We start from the raw sequence: 13,820 nt of genomic DNA, 5'->3' as shown, positions 1-13,820 counted from the left end.
CTTCCTCACGTTGTTTTTTCACATGTGAATCCCCTTTCTCGTTTATTTCAATGTACACACACGTTTTTTATATCACAGATTAAAACCGTTTGAACAAACTTTTAAGATAGCAAAGTATTTTAAGATTTTTACATCATCAACAGTATCACATATGGTTATTATGTTGTCTATAAGAGTTCTTATTTTAATTATTATTTAAACATCTGGAAGTAACTGTGGTTAAAGAAAGCATCACTGGGTGTCAGTGTCTTATAGGAAATAATTTTCCATATAAGATCACGTGATTTAGGATCCACCCCTTCAGTCGGACATCGTGAGAATCTCCTTTCTTTTCTGTCTTTGTGTTCACGCTCCGCGCCGACGATGTTGTGAAGCTGACGCAAACCCCGATTCCTCACGCAGACGTGCTCGTTGTATCTGTCTGATGGTCGTTTTTTCTCTGGATTGTGTGATATTTGGATCGTTGTCGCGGAACAAAGAGACCACGATGCTGACGAGACGCTGGGTCCTCTGCCTGCTGGCTGCGCTTTTGTGGAGCGCGACTGCGGCGCAACTGAGATATTCCGTGTCCGAGGAAGTGACGGAAGGAACCGTGGTCGGAAATATCGCCAAGGATTTGGGAATAGACAAGAGCACGTTGAAACAGCGGAAGTATCGGATTGTCTCGAGCGCAGCTGAGCCTCTTTTTCATCTCAACCCGAATGACGGGATTCTGTACGTGAGCAGAAAGATTGACAGAGAGGAGGTTTGTGAGCGCAGCGCTTCTTGTTTAGTGAACCTAAAGACGGTTCTGGAAAACCCACTGGAGGTGCACTATGTTGTTGTGGAAGTGACTGATATAAACGATCACTCGCCTGTTTTTCCAGAGGAAGAAATAACGCTTGAGATCTATGAGACTGTGTTGCCAGGTATGCGTGTTCCGCTAAAACCCGCAAGAGATCCAGACGGTGGTTCTCTGTCTGTCCAACACTACAGACTTACAGCTAATGATCATTTCCGTTTAGAAGTAAAAGACAATGAAGATGATGGAAAAATTCCAACATTAATAGTTCAAAAACAATTAGATAGAGAAGTTACAGCCACACATTCTTTGTTGTTGACAGCAATCGATGGGGGGAAACCTCCAAAATCTGGCAACATAAAGATAACGGTAAAGGTTTTAGATGTGAATGACAATGCACCTGTGTTTATGAAAGATATGAATACAGTAATGCTCGAGGAAAATTCTCCAGTTGGGACATTAGTGATTCAAGTTAATGCCTCTGATTCTGACGAAGGTGCAAATGGAGAAGTTGTTTATTCTTTTAGCAACAGTGTGAGCCACAAAATTATAGGATTATTTGATATAAACGAGTTATCTGGTGAAATAACTGTTAAAGGTAAAATAAACTATGAAGATAAGGATAAATATAAAATAGAAATCCAAGCATCAGATAAAGGACTACCACCACTGGCCACACAGAAAAATGTAATGATAAAAATAATCGACTTAAATGATAACGCACCTGAGATTGAAGTCACTTCACTTTCAAACTCAATCTCTGAAGATTCCAGACCAGGAACTACAGTTGCTCTGATAAGTGTGAATGATTTAGACTCTGGTCTGAATGGAAAAGTAGTTTGTTCCATCAGTGATGATGTTCCTTTTACTTTAGCACCTTCAGTACAAGATAAAACATATTCATTAGTCACTAAATCTCACTTGGACAGAGAGAATCAAACAAGTTATACTATAAAACTTGTTGCCACAGACTCTGGGAAACCTTCATTATCATCAGAGAAGATTATCAGTGTGTTAGTGTCCGACGTCAACGACAACAAACCAGAGTTTTTACAGAGTCCATATACCTTTTACGTGAGTGAAGGAAACAATCCAGGAGCTAGTTTGTTCAGTGTCAAAGCATCTGATCAGGATGAACAAGATAATGCTGTAGTTTCCTATCATATACTGAGAGATGGAAGCAAAGACAACAAAATATCCTCCTTCCTCACCATCCACTCTGATAATGGACACATTTCTGCTCAGAAGAGTTTTGACTTTGAGACAGTGAAGAGTTTTCAGTTCCAAGTTGTGGCCACAGATTCTGGAAGTCCGTCACTGAGCAGCAACGTGACGGTGAACGTGTTCATTCTGGATCAGAACGACAACCCTCCAGTCATCCTGTATCCAGTCAACTCCAACGGTTCTGCTGAAGGTGTGGAGGAGATTCCCCGCAATGTGAACGCAGGACACTTGGTGACTAAAGTCCGAGCTTATGACGCTGATGTAGGTTATAACGGCTGGTTACTGTTTTCACTGCAGCAAGTTTCTGACCACAGTCTGTTTGGTTTGGACCGCTATACGGGACAGATCAGAACTCTTCGCTCCTTCACAGAGACGGACGAGGCTGAACATAAACTGCTCATACTGGTCAAAGACAATGGGAACGTGTCTCTCTCAGCAACAGCTACTGTGCTTGTCAAAGTTGTGGAGCCCAAAGAGGCTTTTGCTGCTTCTGATGTGAAAAGTTCAGCCAAAGTGGACGAAGACACTGATGTGACTTTTTATCTGATGATCACTTTGGGCTCAGTGTCGGTACTTTTCATCATCAGTATCATCGTGTTGATGGCAATGCAGTGCTCCAAATCCACAGACTACACTTCTAAATATCTCCAAGAGACCAACTATGATGGAACTCTGTGTCACAGCATCCAGTACAGATCTGGAGACAAACGCTACATGCTAGTTGGACCCAGAATGAGTATTGGATCTACTATAGTTCCTGGCAGCCATGCTAACACTCTGGTGCTGCCTGACAGGAGGAGAACTTCAGAGGAGGTATGGTGATACATTTTCTTTTGTACGCTTGCAGAATTTATAATTGAAGTGGCTACAAATTTGCAGGTTTAAAAGATCTTGACAATGACAAATCCTGCGGCAAAAATGGTTGAAATCTAACAATCTTTCACACAAAATGTACTTGCATGTGTGATGTGAACAACAAGTATATCATTCTACAGTTGTTATTCTTACTCAGTGAATTGGAGAGAGGTTCCATGGAAGTATGTATCAAAAAGATTACACTTGTTGTTTTCATAATGTTTCAGCAGTTGTCATTTCCATTGATTTGCTGAATTAAGTTTACTTGTTTGCTAACAGTGTTTTTTGGTAGTTCATTCATGGATTGCCAAGTCTTCAACTGTCCTTTATAATGTAAATTGTGGGATTTTAAATGAATCCAGTGTATTTCAAAACAGAGATAAATTAAAACATTCAAAACTATATATAAATGTTTTTAGTAAATTAGGTTTAAAGTTGAACAATACGGTCATTTCTTGATTGGAAGATTTTACATATGTAAATCTGTATTATAGTCCCCTATGCTTATGTTTTACCTTGCTTTTAAATGTAGAAACGAACCGAAATTTGTATTTTTTTAATCATTTTTGTGGAAAGGATAATCTTCAAGGGTAATATTACTTGGCTTTATTTGGACTCTGATAATGTTGAGGTCTTTGACAGATGTGGTCTTCTCTGTCCATGGTACTGAAACTTCCTCACGTTGTTTTTTCACATGTGAATCCCCTTTCTCGTTTACTTCAATGCACAAACACGTTTTTTATATCACACATTAAAACCGTTTGAACAAACTTGGAAGATAGCAAAGTATTTTAAGATTTTTACATCATCAACAGTAGCAAATATGGTTATTATGTTGTCTATACGAGTTCTTATTTTAATTCTTATTTAAACATCTGGAAGTAACTGTGGTTAAAGAAAGCATCACTGGGTGTCAGTGTCTTATAGGAAATCATTTTCCATATAAGATCACGTGATTTAGGATCCACCCCTTCAGTTGGACATCGTGAGAATCTCCTTTCTTTTCTGTCTTTGTGGTCACGCTCCGCGCCGACGATGTTGTGAAGCTGACGCAAACCCCGATTCCTCACGCAGACGTGCTCGTTGTATCTGTCTGATGGTCGTTTTTTCTCTGGATTGTGTGATATTTGGATCGTTGTCGCGGAACAAAGAGACCACGATGCTGACGAGACGCTGGGTCCTCTGCCTGCTGGCTGCGCTTTTGTGGAGCGCGACTGCGGCGCAACTGAGATATTCCGTGTCCGAGGAAGTGACGGAAGGAACCGTGGTCGGAAATATCGCCAAGGATTTGGGAATAGATAAGAGCACGTTGAAACAGCGGAAGTATCGGATTGTCTCGAGCGCAGCTGAGCCTCTTTTTCATCTCAACCCGAATGACGGGATTCTGTACGTGAGCAGAAAGATTGACAGAGAGGAGGTTTGTGAGCGCAGCGCTTCTTGTTTAGTGAACCTAAAGACGGTTCTGGAAAACCCACTGGAGGTGCACTATGTTGTTGTGGAAGTGACTGATATAAACGATCACTCGCCTGTTTTTCCAGAGGAAGAAATAACGCTTGAGATTTCAGAGTCTGTGTTGCCAGGTATGCGTGTTCCGCTAAAACCCGCAAGAGATCCAGACGGTGGTTCTTTGTCTGTCCAACACTATAGACTTACAGCTAATGATCACTTTCGTTTAGAAGTTAAAGACAAAGAAGATGATGGGAAAATTCCAACGTTAATAGTTCAAAAACAATTAGACAGGGAAGTAACGGCCACACATGCATTGTTGTTGACAGCAATTGATGGGGGGAAACCTCCAAGGTCTGGCAACATGAATATAAAAGTGAAGGTTTTAGATGTGAATGACAATGCGCCTGTTTTTATGAAAGATATGAATACAGTAATGCTCGAGGAAAATTCTCCAGTTGGGACATTAGTGATTCAAGTTAATGCCTCTGATTCTGACGAAGGTGCAAATGGGGAAGTTGTTTATTCTTTTAGCAACAGTGTGAGCCACAAAATTTTAAGATTATTTGACATCAATAAATTATCTGGTGAGATAACCGTTAAAGGTAAAATAGACTTTGAAGATAAGGATAAACATGAAATAGAAATCCAAGCATCAGATAAAGGACTACCACCACTAGCCACACAGAAAAATGTAATGATAAAAATAATCGACTTAAATGATAACGCACCTGAGATTGAAGTCACTTCACTTTCAAACTCAATCTCTGAAGATTCCAGACCAGGAACTACAGTCGCTCTGATAAGTGTGAATGATTTAGACTCTGGTCTGAATGGAAAAGTAGTTTGTTCCATCAGTGATGATGTTCCTTTTACTTTAGCACCTTCAGTACAAGATAAAACATATTCATTAGTCACTAAATCTCACTTGGACAGAGAGAATCAAACAAGTTATACTATAAAACTTGTTGCCACAGACTCTGGGAAACCTTCATTATCATCAGAGAAGATTATCAGTGTGTTAGTGTCCGACGTCAACGACAACAAACCAGAGTTTTTACAGAGTCCATATACCTTTTACGTGAGTGAAGGAAACAATCCAGGAGCTAGTTTGTTCAGTGTCAAAGCATCTGATCAGGATGAACAAGATAATGCTTTAGTTTCCTATCATATATTGAGAGATGGAAGCAAAGACAACAAAATATCCTCCTTCCTCACCATCCACTCTGATAACGGACACATTTCTGCTCAGAAGAGTTTTGACTTTGAGACATTGAAGAGTTTTCACTTCCAAGTTGTGGCCACAGATTCTGGAAGTCCATCACTGAGCAGCAACGTGACGGTGAACGTGTTCATTCTGGATCAGAACGACAACCCTCCAGTCATCCTGTATCCAGTCAACTCCAACGGTTCTGCTGAAGGTGTGGAGGAGATTCCCCGCAATGTGAACGCAGGACACTTGGTGACTAAAGTCCGAGCTTATGACGCTGATGTAGGTTATAACGGCTGGTTACTGTTTTCACTGCAGCAAGTTTCTGACCACAGTCTCTTTGGTTTGGACCGCTATACGGGACAGATCAGAACTCTTCGCTCCTTCACAGAGACGGACGAGGCTGAACATAAACTGCTCATACTGGTCAAAGACAATGGGAACGTGTCTCTCTCAGCAACAGCTACTGTGCTTGTCAAAGTTGTGGAGCCCAAAGAGGCTTTTGCTGCTTCTGATGTGAAAAGTTCAGCCAAAGTGGACGAAGACACTGATGTGACTTTTTATCTGATGATCACTTTGGGCTCAGTGTCGGTACTTTTCATCATCAGTATCATCGTGTTGATGGCAATGCAGTGCTCCAAATCCACAGACTACACTTCTAAATATCTCCAAGAGACCAACTATGATGGAACTCTGTGTCACAGCATCCAGTACAGATCTGGAGACAAACGCTACATGCTAGTTGGACCCAGAATGAGTATTGGATCTACTATAGTTCCTGGCAGCCATGCTAACACTCTGGTGCTGCCTGACAGGAGGAGAACTTCAGAGGAGGTATGGTGATACATTTTCTTTTGTACACTTGCAGAATTTATAATTGAAGTGGCTATAAATTTGCAGGTTTAAAAGATCTTGACAATAACAAATCCTGCTGCAAAAATGGTTGAAATCTAACAATCTTTGACCCAAAATGTACTTACATGTGTGATGTGAACAACAAGTATATCATTCTACAGTTGTTCTTCTTACTCAGTGAATTGGAGAGAGGTTCCATGGACGTATAAATGAAAAACATTACACTTGTTGTTTTCATAATGTTTCAGCAGTTGTCATTTCCATTGATTTGCTGAATTAAGTTTACTTGTTTGCTAACATTGTTTTTTGGTAGTTCATTCATGGATGGCCTAGTCTTCAATTGTCCTTTATAATGTAAATTGTGGGATTTTAAATGAATCCAGTGTATTTCAAACAGAGTTAAATTAAAAACATTAAAAACTATATATAAATGTTTTCAGTAAAGTAGGTTTAAAGTTGAACAATACGGTCATTTCTTGGTTGGAAGATGTTACATATGTAAATCTTTATTATAGTCTCCTATGCTTATGTTTTACCTTGCTTTTAAATGTAGAAACGAACCGAAATTTGTATTTTTTAAATCATTTTTGTTGAAAGGATAATCTTCAAGGGTAATATTATTTGGCTCTTTTTGGACACTGATAATGTTGAGGTCTTGGACAGATGTGGTCTTCTCTGTCCATGGTACTGAAACTTCCTCACGTTGTTTTTTCACATGTGAATCCCCTTTCTCGTTTACTTCAATGCACAAACACGTTTTTCAAATCACAGATTAAAACCTTTTGAACAAACTTTGAAGATATCAAAGTATTTTAAGATTTTTACATCATCAACAGTATCACATATGGTTATTATGTTGTCTATACGAGTTCTTATTTTAATTCTTATTTAAACATCTGGAAGTAACTGTGGTTAAAGAAAGCATCACTGGGTGTCAGTGTCTTATAGGAAATAGTTTTCCATATAAGATCACGTGATTTAGGATCCACCCCTTCAGTCGGACATCGTGAGAATCTCTTTTCTTTTTTGTCATTGTGTTCACGCTCCGCGCCGACGATGTTGTGAAGCTGACGCAAACCCCGATTCCTCACGCAGACGTGCTCGTTGTATCTGTCTGATGGTCGTTTTTTCTCTGGATTGTGTGATATTTGGATCGTTGTCGCGGAACAAAGAGACCACGATGCTGACGAGACGCTGGGTCCTCTGCCTGCTGGCTGCGCTTTTGTGGAGCGCGACTGCGGCGCAACTGAGATATTCCGTGTCCGAGGAAGTGACGGAAGGAACCGTGGTCGGAAATATCGCCAAGGATTTGGGAATAGATAAGAGCACGTTGAAACAGCGGAAGTATCGGATTGTCTCGAGCGCAGCTGAGCCTCTTTTTCATCTCAACCCGAATGACGGGATTCTGTACGTGAGCAGAAAGATTGACAGAGAGGAGGTTTGTGAGCGCAGCGCTTCTTGTTTAGTGAACCTAAAGACGGTTTTGGAAAACCCACTGGAGGTGCACTATGTTGTTGTGGAAGTGACTGATATAAACGATCACTCGCCTGTTTTTCCAGAGGAAGAAATAACGCTTGAGATCTATGAGACTGTGTTGCCAGGTATGCGTGTTCCGCTAAAACCCGCAAGAGATCCAGACGGTGGTTCTTTGTCTGTCCAACACTATAGACTTACTGGTAATGATCATTTCCGTTTAGAAGTTAAAGACAAAGAAGATGATGGAAAAATTCCAACGTTAATAGTTCAAAAACAATTAGACAGGGAAGTAACGGCCACACATGCATTGTTGTTGACAGCAATTGATGGGGGGAAACCTCCAAGGTCTGGCAACATGAATATAAACGTGAAGGTTTTAGATGTGAATGACAATGCGCCTGTTTTTATGAAAGATATGAATACAGTAATGCTCGAGGAAAATTCTCCAGTTGGGACATTAGTGATTCAAGTTAATGCCTCTGATTCTGACGAAGGTGCAAATGGAGAAGTTGTTTATTCTTTTAGCAACAGTGTGAGCCACAAAATTTTAAGATTATTTGACATCAATAAATTATCTGGTGAGATAACCGTTAAAGGTAAAATAGACTTTGAAGATAAGGATAAACATGAAATAGAAATCCAAGCATCAGATAAAGGACTACCACCACTAGCCACACAGAAAAATGTAATGATAAAAATAATCGACTTAAATGATAACGCACCTGAGATTGAAGTCACTTCACTTTCAAACTCAGTTTCTGAAGATTCCAGACCAGGAACTACAGTCGCTCTGATAAGTGTGAATGATTTAGACTCTGGTCTGAATGGAAAAGTAGTTTGTTCCATCAGTGATGATGTTCCTTTTACTTTAGCACCTTCAGTACAAGATAAAACATATTCATTAGTCACTAAATCTCACTTGGACAGAGAGAATCAAACAAGTTATACTATAAAACTTGTTGCCACAGACTCTGGGAAACCTTCATTATCATCAGAGAAGATTATCAGTGTGTTAGTGTCCGACGTCAACGACAACAAACCAGAGTTTTTACAGAGTCCATATACCTTTTACGTGAGTGAAGGAAACAATCCAGGAGCTAGTTTGTTCAGTGTCAAAGCATCTGATCAGGATGAACAAGATAATGCTTTAGTTTCCTATCATATATTGAGAGATGGAAGCAAAGACAACAAAATATCCTCCTTCCTCACCATCCACTCTGATAATGGACATATTTCTGCTCAGAAGAGTTTTGACTTTGAGACAGTGAAGAGTTTTCACTTCCAAGTTGTGGCCACAGATTCTGGAAGTCCATCACTGAGCAGCAACGTGACGGTGAACGTGTTCATTCTGGATCAGAACGACAACCCTCCAGTCATCCTGTATCCAGTCAACTCCAACGGTTCTGCTGAAGGTGTGGAGGAGATTCCCCGCAATGTGAACGCAGGACACTTGGTGACTAAAGTCCGAGCTTATGACGCTGATGTAGGTTATAACGGCTGGTTACTGTTTTCACTGCAGCAAGTTTCTGACCACAGTCTCTTTGGTTTGGACCGCTATACGGGACAGATCAGAACTCTTCGCTCCTTCACAGAGACGGACGAGGCTGAACATAAACTGCTCATACTGGTCAAAGACAATGGGAACGTGTCTCTCTCAGCAACAGCTACTGTGCTTGTCAAAGTTGTGGAGCCCAAAGAGGCTTTTGCTGCTTCTGATGTGAAAAGTTCAGCCAAAGTGGACGAAGACACTGATGTGACTTTTTATCTGATGATCACTTTGGGCTCAGTGTCGGTACTTTTCATCATCAGTATCATCGTGTTGATGGCAATGCAGTGCTCCAAATCCACAGACTACACTTCTAAATATCTCCAAGAGACCAACTATGATGGAACTCTGTGTCACAGCATCCAGTACAGATCTGGAGACAAACGCTACATGCTAGTTGGACCCAGAATGAGTATTGGATCTACTATAGTTCCTGGCAGCCATGCTAACACTCTTGTGCTGCCTGACAGGAGGAGAACTTCAGAGGAGGTATGGTGATACATTTTCTTTTGTACACTTGCAGAATTTATAATTGAAGTGGCTATAAATTTGCAGGTATAAAAGATCTTGACAATGACAAATCCTGCGGCAAAAATGGTTGAAATCTAACAATCTTTGACCCAAAATGTACTTACATGTGTGATGTGAACAACAAGTATATCATTCTACAGTTGTTCTTCTTACTCAGTGAATTGGAGAGAGGTTCCATGGACGTATAAATGAAAAACATTACACTTGTTGTTTTCATAATGTTTCAGCAGTTGTCATTTCCATTGATTTGCTGAATTAAGTTTACTTTTTTGCTAACATTGTTTTTTGGTAGTTCATTCATGGATGGCCTAGTCTTCAATTGTCCTTTATAATGTAAATTGTGGGATTTTAAATGAATCCAGTGTATTTCAAACAGAGTTAAATTAAAAACATTAAAAACTATATATAAATGTTTTCAGTAAAGTAGGTTTAAAGTTGAACAATACGGTCATTTCTTGGTTGGAAGATGTTACATATGTAAATCTTTATTATAGTCCCCTATGCTTATGTTTTACCTTGCTTTTTTTCAAATGTAGAAACGAACTGAAATTTGTATTTTTTGAATCATTTTTGTTGTAAGGATAATCTTCAAGGGTAATATTATTTGGCTCTTTTTGGACACTGATAATGTTGAGGTCTTGGACAGATGTGGTCTTCTCTGTCCATGGTACTGAAACTTCCTCACGTTGTTTTTCACATGTGAATCCCCTTTCTCGTTTATTTCAATGCACAAACACGTTTTTCAAATCACAGATTAAAACCTTTTGAACAAACTTTGAAGATATCAAAGTATTTTAAGATTTTTACATCATCAACAGTATCACATATGGTTATTATGTTGTCTATACGAGTTCTTATTTTAATTCTTATTTAAACATCTGGAAGTAACTGTGGTTAAAGAAAGCATCACTGGGTGTCAGTGTCTTATAGGAAATAGTTTTCCATATAAGATCACGTGATTTAGGATCCATCCCTTCAGTCGGACATCGTGAGAATCTCTTTTCTTTTTTGTCATTGTGTTCACGCTCCGCGCCGACGATGTTGTGAAGCTGACGCAAACCCCGATTCCTCACGCAGACGTGCTCGTTGTATCTGTCCGATGGTCGTTTTTTCTCTGGATTGTGTGATATTTGGATCGTTGTCGCGGAACAAAGAGACCACGATGCTGACGAGACGCTGGGTCCTCTGCCTGCTGGCTGCGCTTTTGTGGAGCGCGACTGCGGCGCAACTGAGATATTCCGTGTCCGAGGAAGTGACGGAAGGAACCGTGGTCGGAAATATCGCCAAGGATTTGGGAATAGATAAGAGCACGTTGAAACAGCGGAAGTATCGGATTGTCTCGAGCACAGCTGAGCCTCTTTTTCATCAATTACAATTTCAATGACAATGGGGACGTGTCTCTCTCAGCAACAGCTACTGTGCTTGTCAAAGTTGTGGAGCCCAAAGAGGCTTTTGCTGCTTCTGATGTGAAAAGTTCAGCCAAAGTGGATGAAGACACCGATGTGATTTTTTATCTGATGATCACTTTGGGCTCAGTGTCGGTACTTTTCATCATCAGTATCATCGTGTTGATGGCAATGCAGTGCTCCAAATCCACAGACTACACTTCTAAATATCTCCAAGAGACCAACTATGATGGAACTCTGTGTCACAGCATCCAGTACAGATCTGGAGACAAACGCTACATGCTAGTTGGACCCAGAATGAGTATTGGATCTACTATAGTTCCTGGCAGCCATGCTAACACTCTGGTGCTGCCTGACAGGAGGAGAACTTCAGAGGAGGTAGAATAATAATTAGGGATTTGGTTTATACTGTATTCATTTAAAACCTGCATAAAGTTGAAGAGTCTTGATTTTGATGAATTCCACTTTTCGTTTTCCTGAAAAAATCCTCTCTTTGGTCTTTAACTTTGCCACACAGATTATTTTTTAAGCATGCTTCAATGTTTAGTATTTTGGTCACAGCAATTGTTCAACTCTGCTACAGTTTTTTCCATATTAAACCAAACATTTAATCAGGGTCGGACGGTCATGGCCAGCAAGGTATTCCCTGCTTATCTCAACAACATACTCAAAAAAGTAAATATATGTTGTTTAACATTTGATATTATTATATTAAAGCATTGTTGCTTTTTTATCAGTTTAAATATAACTTTTGCATTTTCATCCAACCATGTTTCAGCCAACAAGTGATCTTACTAACATGCCTTTTTTCAGGCAAATGTGCTAGCCAATCAGCTCTCGACTCCGTAATAGCGTATCTAGCTGGCCTCGTGTAAATGTAGCTTACGTGTCCTGTGATTGGGTAAACACTGGTAGCAGATTTACGTATTTCTAAATATACGCCATGGCTGAAGGGGGTGATATAGATTTGGTTGTGAATATAGAAAAAAAAATACTCTTGGACCTGAAGAACATACATAATCTGTACAACAGAGATTGTCTTTAGAAAAGATAGATGAATGGATTTTTTTTGTTCAATTAAGGGGAGAAGATCGATGTTGGTGAGTGTAAGTTAAAAAAAATATTTTTAACTAGTTTTGACATTGTATTTCGTTAGTGATTAATATATGGAAACGAAATTAAAATTAAAAAATTCTATAAATGAAAAAAATAATGTAAAAATATAAAAGCGTTTTGCGCCAAGCAGCGTCTAAATGTTTGATTGTTTTACTGTTTAATTTTCACCAAAACGGATGAAAATAATTACTTTGATTTAATTTTTTAAACGTTTAATACATTGATGTTTTGTCTCTTCTATAAAATGGCGATAATGCGCTTATTATTGTACATACTGGTTAAAGTTCAGATACACTTTCGGTGAACCCCGCTGGTCAATCTCTTAAAATCACCTATTATTATTTTGTATTTGTCAGATTCCTCCGCAATTTTAGTTCCCTGTTCTTAATGGTGAATATGGTCATATTGATTTATTTGTTCAGAAAATTAATTATTGCTTGAACATCCTATATTAAGGTTCATGTGATGTGTATGTTATTGTCGTGACATTGTGGAATATTGTCTCTATTATGAGGTGGAATCATTTAGATTTGACTAAGTATGACGTCACTGCTGGCCTACGGCTGAAATGCGCGGTCTGCCACTGCATTTCATATTTATCTTCATTATTTGACAAATGGTGTTAAATTAGCATTGACAACCATTAGTTGTTTTAGTTGGATACTATTTACACATTATTCCCTCAGCAAGTAAACTTGAACTATTAAATTAAAAAGTAAAAACGTATGTTCCACCGATTGTTTATGCATAATTTAGAGCATTTTATTTTCAACATATCGTATTTTTATTATCATTATTTTTGTACTTTTTACCAATCCCAATTTTATTAAAACTGTTTTTTATTATAATTCGAAATTAAGCTACTGACGAACACATTCATGTTTAGCGCTAAATTCTGTACATTTAACTTAGAATTTGGGTACAACTGTGTTGCAAGATATCCTCGCATGGTGTCACTGCCTTTTCACAAACTATGCCGCTCACACGTACGGTGTACATTTTAGGACATCGTCAGGTATCAGACCAAACGACTTCATCCTTCAGACGAAGCAGCCTTAGGCTTCATACAAAACAACATTAGATAGATAATTAAATATATAATTTTATTTATCTGAGTTCGGAAATTCACAATTCAAGCAGAAGATTTACAGATGAACACATTTTAAAAAAATAAAAAGCAAGAATACAAAGTTTTGCTAACTTTGGGAATGTACATAGTCAGGTATCAGACCAAACGTCCTCAGAAAAACCTCCGTCAGACAAAACGGCCTCAGACGAACCTCCGTCAGATCGAACTTTGTCAACCTTCAAAATAAAAGTCCCCAGACAAAACTACATCAGATAGCGCCTGGAAAAAATAAGCGAACCATTTTA

At 39.1% G+C, this 13,820-nt stretch overlaps 3 pseudogenes; all 3 read left to right on the top strand.

Annotated features, from left to right (window-relative positions):
* The first annotated feature begins 386 nt into the window (after positions 1 to 386).
* Positions 387 to 2,827, top strand: LOC148072396 (protocadherin alpha-8 pseudogene; annotated as a pseudogene).
* A 1,096-nt stretch (positions 2,828 to 3,923) lies between these two features.
* Positions 3,924 to 6,359, top strand: LOC148072395 (protocadherin alpha-8 pseudogene; annotated as a pseudogene).
* Positions 6,360 to 7,450: 1,091 nt separating this feature from the next.
* LOC148072394 (protocadherin gamma-A2 pseudogene) lies at positions 7,451 to 11,717 on the top strand (annotated as a pseudogene).
* The last annotated feature ends 2,103 nt before the right edge of the window (positions 11,718 to 13,820 follow it).

The sequence above is a fragment of the Callionymus lyra genome, chromosome 9 (assembly GCF_982586985.1).
Source record: "Callionymus lyra chromosome 9, fCalLyr1.hap1.1, whole genome shotgun sequence".
Lineage (NCBI taxonomy): Eukaryota > Metazoa > Chordata > Actinopteri > Syngnathiformes > Callionymidae > Callionymus > Callionymus lyra.
Note: the sequence above shows the minus strand (reverse complement) of the source record. Positions and strands in the feature narration are given on the sequence as shown.